This window comes from Myodes glareolus, chromosome 13, assembly GCF_982192425.1.
Source record: "Myodes glareolus chromosome 13, mMyoGla1.1, whole genome shotgun sequence".
Lineage (NCBI taxonomy): Eukaryota > Metazoa > Chordata > Mammalia > Rodentia > Cricetidae > Myodes > Myodes glareolus.
Genome location: NC_142038.1, coordinates 38,226,630 through 38,243,788, shown reverse-complemented (window position 1 = coordinate 38,243,788; position 17,159 = coordinate 38,226,630). Strand labels below are relative to the sequence as shown.

At 40.1% G+C, this 17,159-nt stretch overlaps 1 long non-coding RNA gene and 1 pseudogene across 1 annotated transcript in view; one reads left to right on the top strand and one right to left on the bottom strand.

The window, feature by feature from the left end:
• LOC146891745 (uncharacterized) overlaps nucleotides 1-17,159 on the bottom strand; it is a 70,570-nt gene that overhangs the window by 48,676 nt on the left and 4,735 nt on the right. The window lies entirely within an intron of this gene.
• LOC125390682 (U1 spliceosomal RNA) lies at nucleotides 11,933-12,072 on the top strand (annotated as a pseudogene).

The window sequence follows — 17,159 nt, the reverse complement described above, 5'->3', positions numbered from 1 at the left end:
ATAAAGGAGTTAAAATAGTCATTCTCAACCTGTGAGTCCCAATCTTTTTGGGAGGGTCACATATAAGATATTCTGCATATCAAATATTTACATTATGACTCATAACAGTAGCAAAATTATAGCTATAAAGTAGCAATGAGAAAATTTTATGGTTGGGGGGTCACCACAAAATGTAGAACTATATTGAAAGATTGCAGCATTAGGAAGGTTGAGAGGTACTGGATTAAAGTGCTTCTTTATAAGATCTAAGAGTCAGACATAGTGGACATAAAAATCAAATCATTATTGGCTACATATGACAGGGCCATTGGGTACATGAAGTCAAAGTGATTCTGACTACATTGACAAGACCTTAACAAGATCAAGCCGGCCTAATCCCCAGCGTGGTGAGGGTGGGTCTCTCATAACTGGTAGTTGAGAAACTGTTGGCATCTGATGGCAAGTGGAGAAAGAGTAAGTTATCTTCAAAGACAGAGCTCCTCAATGGCTACTCATGCACAGTAGATGGTCTGATGTCCAGGCAGACCTAATTGGACTCAATGGGTTTAAAAATTAAAAACATAAAAAGCGTATGAATTTGGGAGGGGAAGGTATCAGGCACATAGTAGAAAAATTGAAGGGGAAGCAATAGGGGATGGGTTTGATCAAAATTCACTGTATGTATCATGAAATTCTGAATTTCAAAGAAGTAGGAAAATAAATGAGAGTACAACTCCTTGATCTTCTGGAAGTCACACACTTACTCCGGGACTTCTCTGAAATATCTGTTTCAGTTCTTTTCAATAATATTTTGGATTTTTTCTGCTGACAACAACAACAACAAAAATATATAAGCCATCCATAGTTGTATACTCAGAAGTAGTCAGAAAGAACTACCACTAACATTATTTTCATCTGCAGCATTTATCCATAGGGGAAAATACTTTTCAGTTAGTCTCATGTAGCCCAGGATGTAACTATGCAGCTAAGAATGACCTTGAACTCCTAATACTCCAGCCTCCACCTCCCAAGTGGGATTTCAGGAGTATACAAAGAATCATGACTTCTGATTCTTTAGGGGTTTTTTGTTATTTATTTTTGTTTTTTTATTCTTTATTGCGTTGGAAAGTTCCTTAGCTTTACCTGTTCAATTTTTATCTCTGTAGAATAAGGAAATAACAATGTTTCATACGGTAATAAATACCTTAATATTTTAAAGAGTAAGTGAAGGGGTATTTGACACAAATTAAGAGCCATGTACCATTTAGCTACTGCAGTTCTATACATTCATGAGTGTGAAATGGCACTGAGGGAATTGAAGTCTTGTCAAAGAGTTAATTAGTAGATTGAGGTTTTTTCCTGATGCTACAGGGAAATATATGAGGCTAGGTCCTTACTTTATAAAATGTGGCTTGGCTGTGCATGGCGACAGATGCTTATAATTCAATCATTCAAGAACCAGATGCAGATGAACTATCACAAGTTCAAACTTATCCTGATCTATATGGGATTTCAGTCAGCCAAAACTACAGAGGAAGAGCTTATTGATAAATTGATAGACGGGGGGAGGGGAGGAAGAAAGGAAGAGGTTTAAGGAAGGAAAAGAAAGACAAATGAAAAAGAGCTCTATTGAATTGAGGGATCCTGGAGATAGAACTTCAACTGTTTGATCTATGCTGCGGATAAAGGGCAGATATGCAAAGTCACGTGCAAAGGAGTTCTAAGATGTGAGTTAATCAATGACGACATCCTCTTCTCAATGCTAGTTCCCTAAATTATCATTAATACCTACTAAGGGCAGTGTCCATGATGCCCTAGCAACTTTCCACGAAGCTGTGTGTCTTAAATGTTCCAATACTTTTTGCCTTGGCTGAACTGGGGACTGGGCCTCCAGCATACAAATTCCTGGAGGCCAACTTATTCCAAGACATAACCTCCATTCCCTAGTCTCGAAGTTTCATTTGTTTCTCGCACATAATGGTATTCTGTCTCTACGAGTCCCCAAATCTTCATTTACTCCTCTATCAATCATGTTTAAGCCCTCTCTTACATTTGAGATTTGAGGCAACCTGCTCTAGCTATGAGCCATTAAAATAAAAGCAAGTCACTTGTGTCCACGAGTCTGGGAGAGGGAGAGTATACACATTCCCATTCCAGAGGAAAGAAGGAAGTAGAAAGAAATAACTTGTCCAAAAACAGTCTGAAAACCACAGAAAACAGACATTAAGTCTCCAAACTCCAAAGAGGCAACATCTGTGCCTTATGATATGTGTGCCAAGAGCTCAAGCAGCCCCACCTTACAGCTTTGCTAGTCACAGGCTCTAGGTTGACTTTGTCTGCTATGGGTGGCTCTATATCCTACTGACCCCTGGCCTCACTGGAGAATCTCTGCGGTGGCTCCATCTCTGAGGCAATGTATGCTCGATTTCTTAGCATTTCTTTGAAATCACAAAAGAAGAACCAGGAAGCCACTCTATTGCTTTCCCTCTTGCATTCTGCACACCATGTGGATGTTACTTCCTGTCTGGGCCTCCATCCAGCAGTGACTCAGTCATGCCTGTGCCTGCATGAACTGTATCTAGAGAATCTTTAGAACACTGTCCAGGAAGCAGAAAGCAGAGCCGAAGGTAGTGCTGGCGTGGGAACCTAATAAAGGCTGTCCTGAAAACACTGAACTTAGGCCCCTAGGATTGTGAGAGAAGAGCAGCTACAAAGTTTTCTGAGTTGCCCTGCTGAAGGCCTTTATCCCACGGTCTTATGACAATACCTGGAACCGCTTTATCCAGCCACTTGCCGGGGTTATGCTGTGATAAACATGCAGAATTTTTGTCTCATTTTAAGCAACCTGTGACTTTTCCCAAATCGCCCCATTTTCTGCTTTTGTTTTTGCTCCTGAATCTCATTGTCAGTTACAAGAGAGTCGCTAGTAATCATTATGCCACGTGCAGAGAAGTTTTCTGTCTAGAAATGCACATTCCAGTTCATCCCTTTTAAGCTCAGCCTCGCACAATCTAAAGGGCCTGGGCAGACAGCTGTGAGCTCTTTACCATGGAGGGAAAGGCCTAGCCTTTGCTCCAGTCTCCTGCAGGGTCTCATTTCTATCAGAGGCTAGTTTCTTTCTGCCTTTATCTTCTGAGGGCTCATTAGGATTGTCCATGATTTTCTGTGCTTAGTAAAATGCTGTCTAGCCTGTTCTTCAAAACTCTTCCAATATCTGTCCATTTACCACTTCAAAGTGAGTTCCACATTTTAATATTCACAGCTATAGCATCAATCCTACTCTTTGGCACCAATTTTCCATATCAACCAACCTTCTTTTGTAGCAGCAACAGAAGGCTATTGGACTTACCCAAGACTGAGAAAAGAGAAGAAAAGATACTCCTTTTAACTCAAAGTGTTGGAGTCTGAAAGTCCAAGATCACACAAATCCACTTGGACTGATGAGAGTCACCTTAACAATGCCATAATGTGGCAAATGAGCGGAAACAGAACTGGCTACAAGCATAAGGGACAAATTAATTACATAGTTTGGCCTCACTTTGTAACAACTAGTTCATTATAATCAAACTCATCCTCTAACAGGAGCACTAATCTCTTCCAAGTGTGATGCCACAGAGAACCCCCGCACCAGGCTTCTCTCCTTAGACTCTTCCAACTGTTGTTATTAATACATTGAAGACAAGGCCCCAGGAAGGGAAACTGGGAGACAAATGACCTCTAAACCATGGCTACTGGTAAATGATGATGATGATGATGATGATAAAATTCCAGATGATGCTGATTCTAAAAGCCTAGACATCCACACCTGGAAATTCATTTGCCTTTGTTATATAATTATAATGAAAAGACAGTTGTAGTAAAAAGTTACGCATAAGCCTAGTAAACAAGGAGAGAATTTTTTCTTCTAGTGATATTTCCCATGAAGAAGATTTTGGAGGGATTTGAAAGGGATATTGTGTTACTAAGAAGACCTGTGGGAGGTAAAAGATCTGTGAGGTACTGCTGACCTATCATGTTTCCTGCCACCTGGGACTCAAGTCATTGCTAGGTGGGAAATCTTTCAATTCCATACCCACATTGTCATACCCAGGATACTCAAGCATCATGCTTGGATGCTGGAATCTTAGAACTGAGAAAACAAATAATCATACTCTCTGGGTTAATATCTAGGACAACTGAGGCAAAGTCTCAGTCTCTCTGACTTTGCTTCCCCTGAATGATTAAATGCTGAAATATTGCAAGCAGCAGGTTAGCATGAGTAGAAGTCACTCTTAAAAACCATCGGATCTCACGGTCATGATGATTGATCTCTGTACATTGCTGGAGTCTATTTGCCTTTCATTTCTTTAGAGGTAGGTCAAATGTAAACTATTAATTTACGCGTCATCTCTAGAGGTGAGAAGAAAACATCAGTGTTGTAGCAAGCTTAGCCATCACATCCAGACTGTCTGCTATAAAACTATCAGGGCAACTGCTCATGATGCCCACCAGACTGTTAAAAGGCAGGTAATTTCTAATAAAGTAACACCCTTTTATTAAGCTACACTACAAAGGGGCCATCACTTTGGATTGCTGATTCTCAATCCTTGCTGAATTACCTGGGGATTTTTCTAAAGGGGAGTATGTGAAAATTACCTATAGAGCTGTTAAACTATCAATGTCCAGGTATCGTTCTAGAATAACCTGAGGTACTGGGACTGGAAGAGGGCTTCTGAGTCTCATCCTAGGATAATATGAGGTACCAGAACTGGAGGAGGGCTGCCAAGTCTCTTTCTAGAATAGCCTGCAGTACCAGGGCTGGAGGACAGCTGCTGTCAGTACTTCCCTCAAGCTCCTACAGTGGTTCTAACGCATCACCAACCTTTGAGCATTGCTTGAGAAGATGCTCCTGGTCCACATAACAACATCAGGTCCCTCATTCCTTTAGAGAACAGTGACCTCAAGTCCTCCAAACATCACTTTGCTGTGTAGAAACAGATCCATAGATCTTTCGGGCATTGGTTAGCTTTGTCAGTATGTAAAGCAATATACCTCTCCGGAGACTAGAAATAAATCCTGCCAGGTTGTAAACCTGTGGAATAATCTGACAAAAATAACCAAATGCCAAACAGGGATAATTGGCGGGCAACCCTAACACCAACATACTATTGGAGTAAATTGGAAAGATGGCAACAGTTATTTTGGATTTTCAATGTGGTTTTTATAGTAACTACAAAATTGGAATGGAAACACTTGTGCTCGAATTGATAGTGCCCTTAAGTGGCAAGAAAATCTCTTCCCAGCTACTTCAGACCCATTATCTCTGAGGTTTCAGTGATGTAAATTGTACCTTATCCTGCAGAAAGCCACCATCTCTGAGGCCTGCCATAACAACCCCCGAGGGTTGAGTAACCTAGCAGCCACAGCCTGCCCCAACTCCTGCTGAATCTATGTGGAATCTTGATCTTGGGGTAAATGACTTACTTTTTCTTGATTATTTACAGACAGAAAATATATATGTAAGTGCACTGAATATTTCTTACACATGTCGCATACCTATATCTTGTTTTCATTTAGAATAGTTTATTAAGCAGAATCATTTTCATGGCGTGCTCTGAATCCATGCAAAAAGTAATTAATCTAGTTATAAAATTTGAGGGCCCTGAGTAATTCTATCACTGCACTTTCTTTTAGTATTGATTGCTGCAGTTATTTCTTAAAGTAGCTGGTGGAAAATTGCTGGGTATCTCTGGAATTCCTTATTAAAATATCTCCCTCCCTCCCTCTCTCTCTCTCTTTCTCTCTCTCTCTCTCTCTCTCTCTCTCTCTCTCTCTCTCTCTCTCTCTCTCTCTCTCTCTCTCATGTGTGTGTGTATCTGGGAAATGACCCTTAGACCTTGCCCATAATAGACAAGTGTCTTACCACTGAGCTATATCCCCAGTCCTCTTCAAAATTATCAGTGTTTGGTTTCTGAGATTATAATTACATCCTATCATTTCCCTCTTTCCGTTCTTCCCTCTAAACACTCCCAAATATCCTGCTTGCTCACTTTCAAGTTCATAGTCACTTTTTCTTTTAATATGTATGTATGTATATATATATATATATATATATGTGTGTGTGTGTGTGTGTATACGCATGTGTGTGTGTAAATATGTGAATATAAATGTAATTACAACCTGCTCTGTCTGTATAATGTTATTTGTATATGTTTTCAGGGCTGACCATTTTGTATTGGATAACCAAATGATGTGTTCATCCCTGATAAGGACTGTTTCTCCCTCTCTCGGCATCTCTTAGTTTTCTATAGTTCTTTGTCTAGAGCGGCAGTCCCATGAGCTCTCCTCCTTCCGTGTTATCATGTGCATTAGTGTGCTACCTCTTCGAGCTTGTTTAGAGAGCCATGCCGGTGAGACTTCATGGGTATGATTTCTCTGTCATTTCTAGCAGGCACAACGTCACCGCAAACTTCCTGCTTCTTTCTCTTGCTTTTATCTTTCCACCTCCTCTTCTGTGACTTTCCCTGAGCCTTAGGTGTAGGAGTTACGTTGCAGATGTATCAGTTGGGTCTGGGCTCTACATCTCTGCATTTTGATAAATTGTGGTCTTCTATATAGACTCTGTTACAAACAGAAATTGTTTCAATGAGAGATGACAGCGACCCCTATCTGTGAGTGTGAGAATAGTTAGGGATTAAGCTGCTTTAGAACCTGGCAACTGGAGGTTCTCCTTCAAGATTTGTTACTAGATTAGCCCTGGAGAGTTGGCTAGCTTCCTGGAATCAGGCATGGTTTCTCTCTTGTTGAGTGTGTCTTAAGTAAAATTAGAGGGCTGTTGATTACCACCAAGATATCTATGCTACTATTGCCATACTGGTTATTGTGATGACTTGCAGGCTACACAGCTGAATAGAATGATTGGATGCTACCTTCCTTTGAAAGCTTGCATGGTTTCTTTTGGTGCCATGAAAGGCAGTTATCGGGCAGAAGGTTTTCAAGTCAGATCCATCTCAGAATCTCAGGCCTCCGTGCCCTGCAGATGACGTGCATTGTATCCTCAGTAACTGGTTCTTACCCTCCATCTTCCGGGGCAACAAAAAGCAATGGCAATATCCTACAACGGTTTGGTAGTCTCTCAGAAAACCTAACTCAAAAGAGGGCTTCTCACGCCTGGTATTGGGTTGTTGTTGTTGTTGTTTTACTTTTTTGTTTGTTTTTGTTTTTCATTTTTTGTTTTTGTTTGTTTGCTTGTTTGTTTTTCAAGCAGGGCCTCTCTGTATAACAGTATTAGCTGTTCTGGAACTAGTACTTGTAGATAGATCAGGCTGGCCTCAAACTCACAGAGATCCACCTGCCTCTGCCTCCCAAATGCTAGGTTTAAAGACACCACTGCCCTGCTTGGTGTGGGATTTTGTTAGATAGTCTATGCCTCTTGGGGAGAGCATTGTCAGGCCAGATGGAAATTTTTCGTTTGAAATACATCTACATCTTTATATCCAAACTTACATGTATTACAGCTATTCTTTGATATATATAGTTAATAGTGTGGTTTCTTTTGACATTATCCTACATCCTTACTGTTATTTTACTCTCCTTCTTGTGTATTTAACTCCCCCTTCTTAATTATGGCCCCCTTATTTTCCCATTTCTCTTTTCAAATCACTTCTTTCCTACTATTCTTTTGTCTATTGTCCCCACCCCATCCAACAACCCTTTTTACTTTCCAGGTCTTTGCAGTTACTCCAGGTTATCTACTTATATCCGAAGATGTAGATCTAGGAACCTGAAATGAAAGACAACACTTGACATTTGTCTTTCTGGGTCTCGGTTACCCCGTTCAATATGGTCTTTTCTACCTGCAAATTTCATGATTTCATTTTTCTTCACAGCTGAAGACTATCTTTTACTAAGCTATCTACTTTGGAAATTCTATATACTAAGACTCATATTTTGGACATAACTTGTTTATATTTTTCATAATAAACATTTCCTTCATCCATACTAAATAACTATCAAACAAATATTTTATTCTGACTTTGAAAGGACACCACACATTTAACTTGACTTGGGTGTTTATCTGGGCCAACCTATGCCAAGCCATTCCCAGACCATGTCTTCTGAGTGCAGATTTATGCACTTATAGAACACAATTATTCAATTTATTAGCCTCCAAAGAATCTCTAGTGTGGGTCTTGAATGTAGATAGAGGATAAGTCGCATAGCAAAGAAACAGACTCTGTCAGCATCGTGTATATTCACAACACACAACCATTGCTTAGAAGAAAGAAGTACCTAAGAGGATAAAGGTCTCATGAGTCCAGAGTGACCACTCTTGAGGACGAGGAGAGCCAATGCTATTAAGGAACAAGAGCACCTCCTGGGCCTTGAGGAAGCACAAACACATCTGAAACTCCACACTGAGGATGAGGCTGCAAGATGAATCTTGGTTCCTGGCTCGCCACATGGTTTTTCATCATGATAGTGGGTAATTCAAATTCATATCAGTATACAGTGTATTTATGAGTTTCCATATTAGAAACATTGCACAGCAATTGTGTGCTAGTTTTAAAATGAGTACAGCCTGGATCTGGTGGCCAGTCATCTTGGGTGGCAAAACTGATTTTGAACGGTACCTCGTACCTGGGAAATATCACGGTGAAAATGCTGGGACAAATAATAGGATTTGAGCCACAGGGATGTCATTTGTCAAGGTTTTCTTGAATATATCTGTCAAGAGGAGGGGAACCGTTCTCCAGAACATGCTTCCAATCACTCTCCCTCTGGAACTGAGCAGTGTGGGAACTTCATTAGAACCACTTATGATGTTCATCGAAAACCTGACTAACAACTGGAACATGAACATCAGAAGCAACCTAGTGATCAAACATCAGAACCATAGTTCTGATCAGATTTACACCACAAATCAGATTTATGGGGTATCCAAGACTCCCTTTCAAGCCTAGATAATAAATAGGTAAAAGAAGCGTTTCTTAAGTAACAATTCACCGTTATCTTCTTATGGGACCGAAACTGGACATTGGTATAGCCTAGAGGCCTAAGCTAGCACAGCCACAAACAGTAGCTTCTGGAGTTTAAAACCTTACAAAAATGTTTCCATAAAGCACACACATACCTGCACACATATTTATACAAACACAGGGAACTGAAATAAATATTTAATACACCTTAAAATCTTCACCTACAGGATTTACAGTGAAAAACAATGATAAAACCTTTAATGAGAAAAACATTAGCTGAGTCTATACCAATATTATAAATCGTGTCTAAATAACAGTATCAATAAGGTGAGCCTTCTAAAACACCCAGGGCACATTTCCAGCTAATTAAAACTAGAGAGCAGGAGCGACTCTTTTATCATTCACAATATTTTACCCCTGATTATCCCATGGCAAATGATTTTACCTCAGTAATAACCGTGATACAACATTCAGTTAGCAATTATCGCGTCAGACTTTATCTGCTGGTAACAACGGGTTGACATGATATTGCCCTGCATGCATTTATTTCATCATGCTAATAAAGTTTCCTACTACAAATGCTAAAGCATATTAGCCTGTCTGATACAATATAAGAAGCACATACAACTTCGTTGCAAAAAGATGTGCCAGTATATTTCATTTCTATTTTGAAACTTAAGTGGGTAAGTACATTAGAGCAGAAAGTAACAAGCTATAGTCTGTGTTATAGAAGACGGCTTGTTTGTTCCCAGCTACTCAGCCTCGAAATAATCACATAGAAACCATATTATTTGCAATACAGTTTGGCCAATAGCTTAAGCATATTTCTGGCTAAATCATATCCTAAATTAACCTATCTTCATTCATATGTGTATCGCCATGAGGCTATGGTTTACCAGGTAAAGTTCCAACGTCTGTTTCCAGTTGGGCTACATGGCTTCTCTGACTCCACCTTCTTTCTCCCAACATTCAGTTTAGTTTTCCCACCTAGCTCTACTCTGCCCTATCAGGCCAAGTGAGTTTCTTTATTCATTAACCAATAAAAACAACACATATACAGAAGGACCTCCCACACCAACTCTGTAGTGAACACAAGAAAATAATCATAAATACCAACGCATGTCCCTCCCTGTGAGGAATGGAATCTATTGTAATTTAGCTATATTCTGTCACCTTGGTGTTCACATAACAACATGAAACTGGTCCTTTGCAGACACCAAGAAGAAACCAGTGCATCTGTGTATCTTGTCTTTAACACGGACTTCAGGAAGGCCACTATGACTCAAGCTAACTCTCTTGGAGCACAGAGCATGCATGGACTGATGAAAACCTTTGATAATGATGTTGATGTGATTAATGATGACAGTTCAGTATCCTCCAGGCATAATTCCTGGCATTGAGTTAGCAATCTATGAAGGTTTGTAGAAGAAAGAAGAGAAATTCCATTGTGTTCACGAGTGATAAACATTCTGTTTGCAGTCTGCCACGTCTGCAGCTCAGGATCCATCTTGGAAACTCTTTTCCTTTCCATGTGCTTCTGTATCTACTTGGTAAGTACTTTCTCTGCTTCCTGGTGAGAAACTTAAGGCAAGAAGGCTAGGGGAGGTAGGTGAGGGTACTATCCAATGGGAGAAGCTATGTGCAGAGACAGCCTGCCCTCTACTGTTTTTCCCTACCCAGCCATACAAGCTAAGTTGTGTTAAAGAATTACACACATTAACACTTTATAATTGAAAAGCTCTCAGCAGGAGAGCACATGGAATTAAGACTGATATAAGCAACATTTTTCTCTTGGTCTCCAAGGGCTCATCCAATACTTGTCAGCTCTTTATTAATGGAATTCTTCACTCTCTGTGAAAGATGGCATTAGTCTTGGTGCTACCAAGTATGGGAAGTCCAGTTAACCACACAAAGAGTGATGGAGACTCAGTTAAACTTGAAGCAAAATGAACATGCTGCCATAGTTAGAGCAGAACTCTTGTAAATACTATCAAGGGACATCTGAATGCTATGGGACTGACTCCAGTATTGGGTATAGATCACAGGAGAGCATTACACCAGCTAAAGTCAATCGCTGTGCAGCACTTGAACTCTCTTAAGAGTGTGTAGGTAGGAAGGCTTCCTTGAGAGATGTGGCCTCCGCACATACAACATGGCACTGGCTAGAGGCCTAGAGAATAGTCATAGAAACATGTTGGCATGAGCCAGTTATTTCCTGGCTGCCCAGACCCGAAATAATCACGCAAATTATTAATTACATCTATATTAATTACATCACTTCTTGGCCAATTAGCTTGTGCATATTTCTAGCTAGCTCTTACCTCTTAAACTGACCCATTACTATTAATCTGTACATTACCACAAAGTTATGGCCTACCAGCAAGGTTCCAAGGTTCCAGCATTTGTCTTCTCTGGCAGCTGCAAGCAGGTGTCTCCTGGCTTTGCCTTCTCTCTCTCTCTCTCTCTCTCTCTCTCTCTCTCTCTCTCTTTCTCTCTCTCTCTCTCATATATATGAGATAGATATCTATAGATAGATAGATAGATGATAAAGATATAGATATAAATATCTTCCAGCCTGGCTATATTCTGCCCTGCTATAGGACCAAAGCAACTTCTTTATTGATCAATGGTATTCATAGCATACTGAGGGGAATCCCACACCAGGAACATGCAGGATTTAAAGATAAAAAAGTACATCCAAGGCAGCAGTCCTGAGTTTTCTCAGGACATGTGTGCTCTAGCCACACCGTGGGAGGCCAAAAAGGATCCCATAGAGCTTAGCACAGTGTGGATGTATAAAGACCAGAGCTGTAAACTTCGTAACAAGCAAGCCTTCATAGCTTTGTGAGGACTGTGAAAACACAGCCCCCTTTGAGACTGCAGTATCAGGAAACCGAAAGCCATTTGCAAAATTGAACCGCACATAGAATCACTTTTAAGTTTCAAGGCTATGGACAGGGCAGACCAACTCTAACCTCCCTCTTTGGCTCAGTGAAGCGCTTACCTGGCAGGGGAGATACCATGATCACTAAGATGGTTATCCCAGGGAGAGGCTAATCCCTGTGATTTCCTCAAATGTGGGAAACTCAAATGCTTAATTTGTGGTAGCAGGATACTGCATTCAGGCTGTTCCCTGTTTAGAATTAAAAAAAAAAATTTAAAAAGATGTCCTGCTGAAGAATGCTGGGTGTCAGCAGGCAAATGTATTAAGTTAGTGGTCTATTTCTTATTGACATCAAAATGTAAGTTTGGTGCAGGGCAATTGTATTCTGTCAATTATGTTTTAAATAAAAACTTATTGGCCAGTAGCCTGGCAGGAAGTATAGGCAGAACAACCAGACAGGAAGTAGAGGTGGGACAATGAGAACAAGAGTATTCTGGGAAGAAGGAAGCTTCCTCCGCAGTCCTGTCTAGACACCAAAGAAGCAGCATGTGACCTGCCCTACTGAAAAAGGTGCTGAGCCATGTGGCTAACATAGGTAAAAATAATGGGTTAATATAAGTTATTAGAGTTAATAAGAAACCTGAGTTAATGGGCCAATCAGTTTAACATTAATATAGACTCTCTGTGTGATTTTCTTTGGGGCCAAACTGCTGTGGACCTGTGGGGAGGAAACCCCAACAAGCAGGCCCTCATGTTACACAAGTTGAGAACATCTCTTTAAAATTTATAATAAATCCATTTCATGCTTTATCTTGTTGTGTAAACTTTTGTGTTTTCCAGACATTGCAAGCTCACACTCAAGAAAACAATTACACAGCCTAAGAAAAGAAGGTGGAGTGGAAGTGATGAAGTCCAGTAGATAACAGACCCATGATAGTTGGGAATTTTGGACCAAAAGCTTTATTTACTCAGTCTCTCCTGCCCACTCCACTCCCACTCCCACCACACATGCTTGAGTATGACTTTGCGCTTCCAGAGACCTTCAGTCTAGAATCCAGTTCTGAAGTTTATGGCTTCTGGGGTTTATAGTCTTTCCCATGAAGGTTTTCTGCACTGATGAATGCACACTATGGTTCCTCCTCTCACAACAGTGGCTCCTATGAAAGCCAGGAAAGTTTTATGCAACACACATGGAGATTGGATGTGACTTCTTGAGAAATTTGGATAAGACTTTGCTTTGAGGGTGTGTGTGTGTGTGTGTGTGTGTGTGTGTGTGTGTTTCTGTGTGTGTGCTGTTCACAATTTTACCCTTCCACTTTACATTCTACTTAGTTTGAAAAAAAGAGAAGAAAATAAAGATTTTTGAAAAAATATTCAAACTGTAATTTTCATTTCAAGATGAGTCCTCCATTGCTTGTCTTATGTTTGAATAAGCTATTTGCCTGAAATTACAGCCTCATTAACAGTTCAGTTACATAAACTTAATCTTATAGTGACACCACATAGAACAACAGCCAAAACAACAAACCTGTCAGGCCAGTTGTTCTGGTACTAAAATGGCCAGCCACTTCATTTGCTAATATTTCCTTCCTCAAGACCTTTGCTATAATTTGCCATTTAAAAACTCAAGCAGTATCATTAGAGAAGACCTTGACAACAGTGAAGAGCCAGTGCTGACACTTGGGTTTTACTTTGCTGAAGATACTCATCAATGCAGGTCTCAGCTAGAACAAAGGCCCAAACATAGACTCCACTTGTTTTGCCCACATTGGAGGGGTGGAGATCATCTTCTGGCCATTCTGTCCTTTGCAATTGTTCCCACTGAAATGTGCAGCCCACAGACTTACTGTCTACATAGAAGAGCCAGCCTGTTTGCAAATTAGCAGCCCTAACTTTCAAGGCTCAGAAGGTCACTGTATACATGATGCAAGATGCATCCTGTGACTTTCATAAAGTACAGCTTGATGATAGTATAGTAATCAACTGCGTTATCAAGAATTATCTTCATTGTTTCTGTCTGCTTTTGAAGCCAACTAAAAATACCAAAACTGTATACTTCTCATTTGCCACCCAATTCTGTAAGAGAAAAGGTAATATGTTTCTCAGCTAAGGATAGCATTTCCCCCTTGCCTCATGTACGGCTACTCTAGGAGCTACTGCTATTTAGAGTAATAAGAAGAGGGCAACTAGGAGTAATCATAACAATGGGAACATTTCTCCACATTTCAAAATGTAAGGCTCAGCGATGAGGAGCACTGACTGTTCTTCCAAAGATTCTGAATTCAGTTCCCAGTAACCACAGGGTGGTTCACAACCGTTTTGTAATTAGATCTGGCACCCTCTTGGGGAAGAGACCTGGTCAGTTGTCTTCATCAACTTAGACCATGAAACTTAATATGGACAAGGTCATCAGCCATATACGGATGTCCATGTCTGCTTCAGCATTGCCAGGGCATAAATTTCAAATTTCATTCATTTCAAAATGTAAAAGACTCTGTATTAAGAGTCTTTCAATGTGTAGAATCTCATTTAAGCCTTAAAACATTTCTATAAGGGTCAGAACTATGTATTCACATTTTACAGAGAAGTACATAGAGGCATATGTGTGTAATCCCTTTCCCAGGCTGATCAGGGATTCAAGTATGCTTCCTTTGGGTTCCAGACTCCAAACCTCTGTAGCTATGCCCTAGAATGCTTCAATAGGACTGCTAGCCTTAGTCTTGATTCATAAGGAATAACACTTGGGAAGCAGACATAGGTGGGTCCCTGAGTTCTAGGCCAGCATAGTGAGTTCCAGGATAGTCAGGGCTACAGATAGAAACCTTGTCTCAAAAAACTAAAATAGGAAAATAGGAAGATAAATAAAAAACATACCCTAGATATTTCATAAACAGTATGTACATGTTTAAACTGTGTAGTGTTTTCAACTCCAAGGACTTTTCCACTTCTTCGTTATAGCACATATATAATCTGTGAATTAAAACATAATTACCACTCTCAGTAAATTTCAAAATGCTCAAAGTTATATCAATTCAGCCTCCATCCCATGATCAAGAGAGAGATGGCTTATGCATTTTTAGTCTTCCAATTAAGGACAAGTGTGCTTTGTAAAGCGAAGGTTATTTTGACTTTGATAAGTATATCGCTTACTGTCTGACCGTAAAGGATCAGAGCTGGGGATGAATTACAGAATATTTTGTCCTTCACTTCAGGCATGATGACTGGACCTCCCTGGTTGTAAATTCCCCAATATTTGATGGTTCCAGTGTCAGCAGAGAAATGATGCATAATAAACACAACAATGCATTATCTGCAGTTTCTTGATTTGGTGCCCAGTAAGGGAAGGAAACAGTCTACTTGTGAATAGATTTTCTGAAATAATACACAGGCAGTGTCTATTGGAAAGATCTGAAGAGGAAAATTGAAGCTTGCTTTTCATGCTACAGTCTCCAAATTATCCTTTGAAACTGACAATCGTGAATGACGTGGACCCGTGTCCCACCATCACAGGGTTGGTATCAGAAAGAACAGAGTATTCGGGCTTTCATCTGCCTGGGAAAAAGGAAACAGAGTTTATTTTGAACAGGAAAGGGGAAAAAAGATATCTGATGAAAGTCAAAGAAACAAGCTGCCCAAACCCTTTGAGGAAGAAGAGACAAAGGGAATGGGTTTGTGGAATAAAGCACAGACCTAAAAATAATGTTTCAATAATTCTCTAATTGTTCATTTTATCCACGACAATGTTTTTGCAAATCCAAAAGCTCACTTTAGAAGCAAAAATAAAAACTATTTTAAGGCCCGCCTGTGAGGGAATGGTATTTTTCAGGTGCAAAGGAAATTGTAAGGCAAACAATGAGAATGTACAACATGGGGGTGCACACACAGCTCTGCCCATGGCAGCTGCCTCCCTGTCTGCATCCAACTCGGAGACATGATTTGTTGCCAGGGATCTGAGCTGTTACGGAGTTCGGGTCTGGCATTTCATAGTTGATGAGCTTAAAACGATGAAGTGATTTCCACAAGGTCATGCTTAAGTTGTAGCCTTTCTATTGTCTAAATAACAAATGGCAAAGGGATGAAAGAAAAAGAGGCTATATTGTACTCCCCTTGGAAAATGATGACTGCGCCTTATAGCCTATTGGAAGAGCAGTTCCCTAGGACACACAAGGTTCTGGGTTCAATACCTGAGGCTACAAAATAAATGAATTACTCAAAGACTTTCTGTAAGAAAATGGTCATGACTGTGGCTGCGGGGTCCATGCATTCACTAAAGCATAGTCTTAGAAACCCAAGAAGCGGTTGTGGATAAAGTTTCCAAAAATAAAGGACAGAAATTTTTTAAATAAGGTATTTTTCCAGTTAGATGCACTTTCCTCAAAGTCAGGCTATCCACAAAGCTGCATTTTCCATAAAAGTTAGTGAAAAACTACATTCTGTTGTAAAGTCACTATAACTATACTCAGTAAACTGAACACACACACACTCACGACATGAAAGCAGAAGGCCTAGTTTTTAACAAAATACAATATTTATATGTGTGACACTGTCAAAGAATAAGTAATAAAACAAGACTGTGAAGACCAAAGTCAAACATTTGAGCGAGATCTTCATTAATCTGAATGTCTTATCAATTAAGTACAAAAGCATTCCCACACCCACCAATTAAGCACTTACTGGCAAACCCATATTGCCATATTTGTATCAGAAAAATACCAGTCTTTTCTAGCTTCTCTGTTTTCAACCACTTATCCCAAGTTTAAAATGGGGATTAGGGGGCAGTCATGAAAATCTCTGAGCAGTGATTCCCATGGTCTCAGAACCTAAGTCACATCTTGAAAGCTCCAGGTGACACGTATTCAACTCCAAGCTCTGCTCTAACAGTAAGGCTACCCAACACCATGCTCATTTTGGTAGTTCCCTTGGAAGATAGGTAGACTCTAAGTAGGTCAAAGCTGAAACATTTGCCTTCAATCTTGGATAGAAATCATTAAGACGAGTTTGTAGAGTGGTGGAAAGAAACAACAAAGAAAAAGACAAAAGACTCTTCTGCCCAGTTTTCTCTTTACCTGCTGGGCCCCCACTACCATAACTTAGCCATAAGACAATCAGGGTTCAGGAGGACAGTGTTCTCCAAAGCCAAGATCATTACATTACAATCTGATAGCAGGAAACACTCCATAATTACTTAGCACTTTGAATCAATCCCAACCATTCATTTTGTAAGTGTCATATCCATTTACATCTTCCCAAACTGAAGTATGGAGTCATAGTCAATATCCCAACTTCCCTTCAACTCCATCTCCCATTTATCTTCTACAGAATCTGGCCTTCACCAGGAC